Source organism: Oratosquilla oratoria, chromosome 5, assembly GCF_046742065.1.
Source record: "Oratosquilla oratoria isolate Oo_2021 chromosome 5, ASM4674206v1, whole genome shotgun sequence".
Taxonomy (NCBI): domain Eukaryota; kingdom Metazoa; phylum Arthropoda; class Malacostraca; order Stomatopoda; family Squillidae; genus Oratosquilla; species Oratosquilla oratoria.
In genome coordinates, this window is record NC_134781.1 from 26,567,278 (window position 1) to 26,579,777 (window position 12,500).

A 12,500-nucleotide genomic window follows, 5' to 3' on the forward strand; every position below is an offset into this window, starting at 1 on the left:
AGTCCGAACGTTTTCGTCTATTTAAGACATTATCAAGGAATACACAGTTACAGAGACATAGGTGGTTATATATATATACATAAAATAGTAGACAAGCTATGGACATGGGAAGGACACACAAGATATATATATATATATATATATATATATATATATATATATATATATATATACAAATATATATACAAATATACATATATGCATATATATGTGTATATATGCATATATGTATATATATATACATATATATATATATATTCATGTATACATATATATACATATACATATATGTATATATATATATTCATATGTATACATTACATATATATATATATAATGTATACATATATATATATATATATATATATATATATATATATATTATATATATATCAACTGATACCACAGTCGGGAGAACGAAAGAGATGATCAAGCGAATTTATATTTTTTGGTTGCTAACTGCAATCCTCTTCAGTGGTGCAAGGTGCGAGGAGGGTACTATCTTAAACAGCAACCTCTTACAAAGGAAAAGGAACTAGGGAAGGAGTAAATATCACTCTCTTGTGACCTAAGGATGACATGAGGTAGAGTCAGAAGGAGGAGGGGATACCTGTTAAATATTTGTTTTGTAATGAATAATCCTGAAATTATGTCTGGGGTCCATTGACCCTTCGAAATATTCCTAGTGGGTAGATAGTCTACTAAAGTGGATTCTATCATTTTCCTTCTCAACCCACAACCAGATTTATAAATATGCTTAGACTTGTCCAGTCAAACCGCATATTTAATTTATTCACGTGCTGGAACACGGCTGAAATCTCTTGGCCATACTCGATTGACCTTTTATGCTCATTCAACCTTGTCCTTAGGTCTCTCCCTGTCTGACCGATATATGTTAAGCTACAATCTTTACACCCAAGCGAGTAACCCCCTGGGAAATGATCTATTAACCTCTGATTAACATTAACATTTGTATTAATAGCATTCGGGTGATTATAAATTAAAGTTACCTTTTTTGCGAAGACATATGGCTAATGGGTTCTAAAAAATGAACAACAAGGGGATTTTGTAAGACGTTTGGCTTTGTAGAATGGGGACTGAAAAAGCTGGTTCTGGCTTGTCTGAGGGCTTTATCCAGATACCACTCAGGGTAAGCTAATTTTTGTTAATTGGGACCTGATGGAAACTAATTCGTGTTCTAAAAATTGGGGACCGCTTCTTATAACAGGCAAGTACGTAAGGTCACCACTAGTGAATACGTCTCTAAACTTAAAAAGTTCACTACCATTATTTCTAACATGGGTTCATGCACTAGCAAACTTTCCAAATGGCTTACGGGTTTGTTATCAGCTTTTGTTGGGAAATTTTCCAACTCACATATAAAACATTCAGAAGATTTCATCCAGAAAATCAAGGGTATTGATATTTCAGGCCGTAGTTTATTAAGTCTCAATACTGTTTCTTTATTTACAAACATTCGTGTTGATGAGGGTTAGTCCTTTCTAGAAACATTCTACAAGCATTCCAAGACAAATCCCCCATTCCGGTTCCCGAGATGATCGCGCTAGTAAGCACTTGTGTTTCAACTAATTTTTTTTTTTTTTTTTTTTTTTTTAGGCAAAAGTTTGGCTGTAGCATAGGTTCAGACCTTTCTCCTGTTCTGGCCAATCTTTACATGGAATACTTTGAGAGTGTTCTTCTTCCAACAATAAAACCCTCAAGTATGATTTGGTTATGATATGTAGATGATATTTTCATCTTCTGGGATGAGAGTTGGGGTACCTTTGATGTTTTTCTAGGAAAACTTAATCAGTTAGCAACTAATATTAATTTCAAAGTGCAATAGGAAAAACATGGAAAAAATGTCTTTTTAGACACCTTAATCATGAGGAATGGGAATAGGCTTGCCTTTATTTGTTTTAGAAAAAAAAAAACATTCAGGGAGTTACCTTCATTGTTGTAATCATCACCCAGATCACATTAAAAGGAGCCTAGCTTCGAGTCTTTTCCTCCGAGTTTTTAGGATCTATAACCCCCAATTTTTAGAACATATGTTAATCTCCATCAGGTCCCCATTAACAAAATTAGCTTACCCTGAGTGGTTCATGGATAAAACCCTCAGCCAAGCCAGAACCAGCTTTTTCAACCCCCCTTCTACAAAGAGAAACGTGTTACAAAATCCCCTTGTTATTCTCTTTTCAGAGTCCATTAGCAATTTGTCCAAATTTATGCCCTAAGATAAATTAAATATAAAACATAATTACCCGAATACTATTGATAACAATATTGTTAATGTTAATCAGAGGTTGATAGAAGACCACATCTCAGGGGATTACTCCTTCCGTGTAAAGATTGTAACATAACATACATTGGTCAGACATGGAGAGACCTAAGGACAAGGTTAAATGAGCATGAAAGGTCAATCGAGTATGGTCAAGAGAGTTCAGTCGTGTTCCAACACGCGAATAAATTAAATCACAGGTTGGAATGGGGCAAATCTGAACTTAGTTATAAACCTGGTTGTAGGTTGAGAAAGAAAATGGTAGAATCCACTTTGATAGACTATATGCCCACTATCACACACACACCACACACACACACACACACACACACACACACACACACACACACACACACACACACACACACACACATATGTATATATATATATATATATGTATATATATATATATATACATATGTATAATATATATATACATATATATATATAAACATATATATATAGATATACATATATATATATATATAATTATATATATATAATATGAATATATATGTGGTATATGTATATATATATATATATATATATATATATGCACAAGTATCATAAAACACACGTGACCACACCGGTATGCTAAACACCACAGGGAAATGAAAAGTTTTCGGAATTCAAGCGCTTTCTTTCGTGATATTTTCGCATCTTTAAGGATTACAATAGAATAAATAAGTATAGAGTAAGATGACATATATATATACACACGAGAAAGGTTTGACACATGGAAAGGCATGCCACTTAAGCTAATTATTTCAGGTCAGGTCAAGTCTTGCAGGATAGGGGTGGGTGACCTCATTCCTTACGGTAATTATCGTATATAATCTTAACAATAAATGGGTCAAGTTTGTATAGACCTAAATTGTTATTGAGGAATTGTTCATAGTCATGTTTGATGATGCAGGATTCTATAATATTTCTTTCAATCATGGTTTTACATGGTACAATTTTTGTTGCTTTTTCCCAATCGATCGGATGGTCAAAATCCCTTACATGGGTAAATAGGGCGTCAGAATATTGGCCTGTCTTAATGCTATGTTTATGTTGTTTTATATAAGAATAAAACAGCATAAATGGAAGCATGAGGAGGCTCTTGTTTCATTTCATGAAAGTATGGTAAGACTACCAAAAATTCTCAAGGGGTTTAACATAAATATAGTGTATACATTGTGACGAATGTGGATAGGAGGTAAGGGAACACGGGCTGAGGGAAATACTTTTATTCCTGACTAGTTTCGCCTGAGTGGCTTCTTCAGAGGAACATAGTTTGAAGTCAAGTTGGTCAATATATATGGCAGGCGAAACTAGTCAGGAATAAAAGTATTTCCCTCAGCCCGTGTTCCCTTACCTCCTATCCACATAAATATAGTCTTTAAGAACAATAGCACTGTTAGAAATATTCTAATCAAAAGTTCTCTACATAATACTGAAGGAGGCGTGTACACCATTCCTTGTCTGCAGTGCGAGAAATTTTACATCGGACAAACTGGCAAAGATATACAAACAAGAATGAACCAACACATATACAGTGTGACAAGTGACCAAATGTCTAGTGGTATTTTTGTCCATGTGAGAGAACAAATTAATGTAATTGACTGAAAAAATGCCATTAACATAACTTTACTGAAAGGAACATCATTGAATCAAGCCATATAAAAAACACTTTTGCTCAAAATATTAATCGAAGCTTAGGTATGTACAGGCTTGATAATTTCATTTCAAAGAAAATTGTTGGATGTTATCCTGCCCGGACATTTGGTCCATCTATGACCTGAGGACTATGGCTAATTTTCTCAGGCTTGTGTGACACATCTTTCCATTTTGCTTACAACATTTTTACTTCTGTGGTATATATACTGTCTCTGTATCTCCCTTACTGTATTCCCGTGAAAATGTCTTAAATAGACGAAAACAGTCGGACTATGTTTCTTATTTACCAGCGTTTTTCTGCATATTATATTCACATGTCATTTGTGAAATACTGAAAAATGTGTATGTATATATATATATATATATATATATATATATATATATGTATATATATACATATATGTATATACATATATATACATATATATATATATATATACATATATATACATATATATATATATATATATATATATATATATATATATGATATATTTTATATTCCAGTGTCACTGCCTCTCCCCTCTCTCTTTCTCTCTTTCTCTTCCTCTCTTCTTCCCCTCTCACCTTTCACTAACTCTCATTTCTACTCTTTCAACCAATCTCTATATGTCTCTCTTTTTCTCCTGTTTCTCCTTCGCAGAGCTTCGTGTCTCCTTTGTCTCTTTCTTCATTACAAGGATTTGTCAATTTTAGGATTTTTATCTTGCCTTTATTTATATTCCTTATTGGTTTTCTTTTCTTACATCTTATCCGTATTTGCTCAACCGTTTTTTTCCCCGCTCTCCCCCCTCCTTCCCTCTCCCTCTCTCTCTCTCTCTCTCTCTCTCTCTCTCTCTCTCTCTCTCTCTCTCTCTCTCTCTCTCTCTCTCTCTCTCTCTCTCTCTCTCTCTCTCTCTCTCTCCTTCTCTATCTATGTCTCTCCCATTTCCTCCTCTTTATCCTATTTTCTTTCTTTCTCATTTTGTTTTCCCTTTCCCTCCCGTTTCATTTCTTCCCTAACATTTTCGTGTTTCTTTGCTTCACATTTTTTCAGGCTTTCATTTTCTTTTCTTTTTTCTACCTTCTCTATTTCACTGTCTTCCTTCATCTTCTTTTCTTCTCGCATTCTTTTGAAAATCTCCCACGAAACAAAAAGTATATATATATATATATATATATATATATATATATATATATATATATATATATATATATATATATGTATATATATATGCAAAGTAGACCACTTAGAAAAAGAAACTGACGAAGCAGAGCGCTTTCGTATATTACATCTTCCTCTCCTCTTTCCCTCTCACCTTTCACTAACTCTCATTTCCACTCTCTCAACCAATCTATGTATATATATATATATATATATATATATATATATACATATATATATAAATATATATGTATATGTATATATATATATGTATATATACTTATATATATACACACACACACATATATATTATATATATATATATATATAAATATATATATATATATATATATATATATATATATATATATATGCAAAATAGACCACTTGGAAAAAGAAACAAACGAAGCAGAGAGCTTTCGTATATTACATCTTCCTTTCTTATTTCTCTCTCACCTTTCACTAACTCTCATTTTTACTCTTTCAACCAATCTATATATATATATATATATATATATATATATATATGTATATATATATGTATATATATATGTATATATATATATGTTTATATATGTATATATATATATATATATATATATATATATCACAATGAACGCGTGAATAACAGTTTTTTAGAAACCACAGGAAATCAAAAGAACAATATACTAAACGTTATCGTTTATTAAAACATGTTTAGATTGTACAGGGAAATGAGTAAAGTTAATATACATACAGACACAAGAAGAAGCATAGAGCGAAACCGGTAAGCAATAAACTCGAAAACTCGGAACTAGACCCGTGACTTCTTTTTCCACCTTTATCATATATTTTTATGTATATTTAAAGATTTGTATTTATACATGTATGTTATTTGTGTAACGGTTCCCCACGGAGTGATTTGTTGTATGACCAATAGAGCGAAACCGGTCAGGAATAAACTAAAAAAAATCGGAACCAGACCCGTGACTTCTTTTTCCACCTTCATCAACTTGTCATAATGTCTCAGCATAGAAATATGTATAAAATAGAAGAAGAAATGCATAGACTAATTGACAAGTATGTGGATGAATATTGGTTACACAAGAATTATAGTGGCGTGTCATAGTATTGTTGGATTATTCTATTAATAATAAAGTTATCTATTTATATAAACCCATACTCAAGTTAAGATTATCATTAGAATTATTTTTGATGAAACTAGATTCGATCATATTTCTTCTCAACGAACAATTACAAACAACAATTTTCTTTGCATTGTCTCAATCAATGCTATGGCTATTGTGCCTTATATGAACAAAAACCCCACTACACTCCTGGCCTATTCTGACACTGTACTTGTGTTGGTTCATCCGTTTATCCAATTCTTTTCCAGTTTAATCAACATAGCAAGAATTACAGTGTTTACAGGGAATTCTGTAGACACATCCTGTATTATTACAAGAGGAATTTTTGATGAGTAGTTCTTTAATTTTGTTGTTCTTGAGATTATTTCACACACCAATACATTTGGTTTCTGTGTAGGCCAGTGTTCTCTGAAGGGTAGCCATTCCGGGCCTCCAGTCCATATCTTGGCTTTCTTAAATTGTCTGATGCTAATTCCTCTGGTAACTGAATCCGCTGGATTTTCCTTGGAGGGTACATGCCGATATCTTAAATATGACTTGGACCTTGAAGTACCTTAGGAAACGAGGAAGTCTTACCAAGTTTTCGTGAAGTGAGAAAACTAAAAGGTTCTACTTACAGAATTGATCTTGCTGGGTGATATTATAATAAGATTTCCTGGACCTATTCTGTGATCTATCTACAACATATTTGGATATTTCAGGTCTGTTGCAATTTTAACTATCCTATTTATTTCTTCATTTAAAAATTCCGGAGTGCAAACTCTACTCTGAGAAACATCGAGGAAAACAATGAAATCTAAGCATTATGATGATGAGCAGAATATAAATGAACATATGACAAAATATTGGTGGGTTTCCTAAAAACATCAAACCTAAATTATCTGTCTCTCCTATATATGGTAATATCTAAGAAGGGTAAATTGTTGTTATATCCTATCTCCGTTTTTAATTTAATAGAAGGTACAAAACCATTAAAATTAATGAGAAAATTATGCAAGTTAATATCAACAGCCCAAATATATAAAATATCATCGACATATCTATATCAGATGGCATGTATATGTATAATTTTGTATGTATTTATGTACATTTTTGTACATGTGCATATTTATTTTCATTTTCATTTGTGTAACAGCACCCCACGGAGACCATAACTGGTGATGTGACTTTCCTTAGTTTCTTTCTTATTTTTGTATATATGTTACTTTACTGATTTTTCTCTATACTCTGAATATGGCTTAATAGACAAAAATATTTAGTATATCGTTCTTTTGATTTCCCCGTAGTTTCTAATGCATATATATATATATATATATATATATATATATATATATATATATATATATATATATATATATATATATTTATATATACATATATATATATATATATATATATATATGTGTGTGTGTGTGTGTGTGCACATGTATTTGTATATATGTATATATATATATATACACATATATATAAATATATATATACATATATATATATACATACATATATATATATATATATATATATATATATATATATATATATTATGTATACGTATTAAAAGCAAATGCATATCAGGGTCTGGGATAAATTTTTCAACCAGAACATTATGGTCTGGGTCTTTAAGTATGCGTGGATGTGGTACAAATGAGAGTTAAAGTGAAGAGATAGGGAGTATGTTTGTGAGAGGAAACATGAATGTGCTGGCATTGAGTGAATCTAAATTGAAAGGGAAGGGCGAGTTTATGTTTGGAAGTATAGTTGGGAGGGTGTTAGGAGTGAAGAGAGATGGGGTGGTTATAATAGTAAGTGAAGAGATAGGTAAACGTGAGGTGGAGTGAAAGGAGTTTCTACAAGGTTAATGCGGATGTAGGTGAAACAGGAAAGGGAGATGTGGGTTTTTGTAGTGAGCATGGTAGTGAGAAGAGTGTAGAGGAAAGGGAGGCTTTTTCAATTGATTTATATGAGAGTATAAAAGTTTTTGTGAGAAATGTCAATGTAGTGGTATTGGGAAACCTCAATGCTAGGTTAGGAGATAAACCAATAGACGGAGTTGTTGGAAAGTGTGGAGCTCCAGGAAAAATTTATAGTGGAGATGATGGTAGAGATGTGTCTAGCAAGAAAGTTGATGATATTGAATACAATGTTTAGGAAAAGAGTCAAGCATAAGTAAACTTGGGAGAGGGTGATGGATGGAAGGGTGGTAGATAGAGTTTTAATGGACTATATAGGGGTGACCAAAAATAGAGTAGAAAGTTTTGGATGTATATGTTCTAAGGGAAGAGAGTGGAGGGATATCAGATATATATATATATTTTTTTGGTGGAAGGTAAGCTAAGAGAAAGAGGAAAAGGACTTAAGTACCTACCTACATTCTGCCCTTTTTCTCTTTCTTCACCTATTCTCCACTCTCAACGTACCTTTCACCAATAAATGATCTGATATTCCCCCATTTTCTCCCCTTAGACCACATACATCTTTAACTCTTCCTGCCATACTCCTGGTTACCACCATATATATATATATATATATATATATATACATATATATATATACATATATTATATATATATATATATATATATATATATATTTATATTCATATATATACATATATATATATATATATATATATATACACACACACACATATATATATATATATATATATATATATATATATATATATATATATATATATATATATATATCTGGGGCACAGGTTTTCTCTAAGGCAATTCTGGTTGAAATCAACTGCACTAGTTGCTTTAACAATCTTCAAGACTGTATTCTTTAATTTGGAGAATACTTTCCTATTAGCAACTGAGAGCAGTATCTATTACTTGCCAGCGCCCTACCATCAACATACAGCAAGCTGCCGATTTTATTCTCCCTTCCGCGCGCCCTCTGAAGAATAACCCCCTCCAGGAACAACAAGCCCTTAGACAGCAGCAGCCCCACGAACAAGTGAAACATGTCCAGCTAATTAATCAGCGCCTAGGACCATTAACCAGGGCAGCAGCAACTCAGGCCAGAGCTTCCAGACAAAATCCCACCTCCTTGGCTCCCGCACAAAATCCCACCCTCTTGGCTCCCAGACAAAATCCCACTCTCTTGGCTCCCAGACAAAATCCCACCCTCTTGGCTCCCAGACAAAAGCCCACCCTCTTGGCTCCCAGACAAAATCCCACCCCTTGGCTCCCGGACAAAATCTCATGCTGCCCCTCTCGGCCAATGAGGAGCAAGTATTCCGTCTGAGCTTGGCAGGCTGAGCATCATAAACCAGCCCATCCAACCAGTGGTCATTATTCGTTGGGAGACCTTTCAACATAACAGAGCATCCTACAAAGCAGTCCTCACCCTGAAGACGTCTCACGACGAGGCGAAAAACTATATTTTCGGTGGAGTCAATAGTTATTGAATACTATTACTATGCAAAAATATACCAGTCGGCATACACTGCGTATATTCTTTTGAGAGTCATAAATGACTACTTCCAGTCCCTCTCAGTTGCTAATAGGAAAGTATTCTCCAAATTAAAGAATACAGTCTTGAAGATTGTTAAAGCAACTAGTGCAGTTGATTTCAACCAATATATATATATATATATATATATATATATATATATATATATATACTGTATATATATATATATGTGTGTGTGTGTGTGTGTGTATGTATGTATATGTATATACATATATATATATATATATATATATATATATATATATATGTACAGATGTACATATATACATATATATATATATATATATATATATACATATATGTATGTATGTATGTATGTATGTATGTATGTATGTATGTATATACATATATTTTGGAAGGAGGACATTCTGAGTACAGACTTTGTTGAAGTCTACAGCAGTAGTAGCATTGTTCAACTTGTAAGAAGTACTCTCGATATTTCTAATGAGAGAGCGGAGGTTGGAGGTCAGGGTATTGATAGAATCTCCAAAGTACATGTTGTTTACTCTAGACGTCTTTCGACCCAATCAGAGGTTATCTTCAGGAGTTACAATACACACAATGATATAAGAAACAGGAATGACATATGAGGTGTGGCGGGGGAGATTTTGTACCCGCGAAGAAACACTGGGACAGGAGGTCATATGAGGTGTGGTGGGGGAGATTTTGTACCCGCGAAGAAACCCTGGGACAGGAAGTCGACGTAGCCACCCACAGAGCACCAACGTTGCTGGTAAGGTTCCCTCATTGATGGGAGTGAAACTTCAGGTTGTAGTTAGATATTGATGGCGAGTTTATCCAGACGAATAAAAATCTATCCTGCCATCCATAATCTCCTTCTGTCTGTTCCCGATACAGTATCGTTGTTTGTGTTTCTAGTTGTTGCCTGGTGAGGGAGTGTCCATGGGTATTACTGGTGTGACGGAGTATGGTAAATATGACAAGGTTTTTCTGTTGGTGAGGGGGCTTGTGTCATGAAACTGTCTAGATGTCGCTTTATTGTCTCATCAACTAGTTGTTTTGGGTAACCGTTATTGGCAAGGAGTTGTGGGACTCTCTGTAATTCAGCATGGGTAGTAGTCCAAGTTGAAGAATGTGTAAGGGCTCTCTTAACGAAGGAATTTACCACACTCCTGCAGTATTTCTCTGGACACTCATTAGCACCGTTGAGACAAAAACCCAGATTTGTAGCCTTTACATATAATTCGGTGGAGAAAGAGTGAAACCCTCGGTGAACAAAAACGTCCAAAAAGGGGAGTTTATAGTTGGCTTCAAGTTCATGGGTGAAAGCCAACTATATATATATATATATATATATATATATATATATATATAATATATATATATATATATATATATACACATATATATATATATATGTATATATACATATGTATATATACATATATATATATATACATACATATGTATATATATATATATATATTATATTATATATATATATATATATTAAATATATTATATATATACATATATGTATGTATATATAAATATATGTATATATATATGAATATATGTATATATATATATATATATATATATATATATATATACATATATACATACATTTATTTACACACAAACACACACACACATCGACACACACACACACACACACACACACACACACACACACACACACACACACACACGCACACAAATATACACAGACACACACGCACATACGTACACTCACTTGCACACACCAACGCACCTAGTCCGCGAGAAAAACTGATATCTTTTCACAGAAGTATAACTTACATAACTCAAAAATTATGAATAGATCGATTTAAATGAAAGTGAATATATAAATGAAAAAAGCAAATGAATAGATTAATGAAAATACAATTTAAATGATAGTCTGGTAACACACGAGAAAGCGTTAAATAATGAAAACAAAGCAAAACTAGAAGCTCAAACTGGCCTGGCCTACATTCTGCTCCCTAATTTGCCGCAAAACTTTACAACACAGCTTTGTACATTACAGTTAATTTTAATTTGATTTTAATTGTAATCCATTGTAATTACATGGCGACATGTGGCCGTAACACTCATAATTTGCCTTTATCGTACGCTAACTGTATTTGCTGTCACTGATACATGGGGCGTTTCATTAGAAGACTATAAAACAAGCCACAGCACAAAATGTTGGAACGATTGATCCGGCAGAGAGCAGAAGATAAACCGCTGTTTTACTTCTTAGTCTCTCATTCGTTTAACGTATGGGGTATTATAATTGTATTCATTCTTGATTTCTTTTATTTGCTTAAATATCTATCTATTTAATAATTTTTGTGACAGTTGCATGCAGGATTCGAACCCGCTGTACTCGGCCATCCGTAGATTACCTTCCCAGTGCCCTAGACCACTACACCACAGAGTGCAGCGGGTTCGAATCCTGCATGCAACTGTCACAAAAAATATCGGTTTGATGTCGCTGCTATTAGCGAATTACTCTCATATCTATTTACTGAGTTATTCATACTTATTTACGATGATTTTTATTGCACATTTCAAAGGACGTCAACAGGTCATACAAGTAAAAACTAAATAAACAGAAACATAAATGAATGAATAGATAAGTAGATCAACAAATGGATGAAAAAATAGACGAAGAAAATACCCGCAGATGACTGATGCGAAAAGAAAAGAACTAAGAATACGACAGTTCTAGGTGGCGATGTTGGAGAAAGTGTCTTGAGATTTCCTTTTCGAAAGAGTCCACAGACAGAGAGGTTCTGAGACAGTAGTGGAGGCAAGTAGATTCCAGAGAATCTTACCC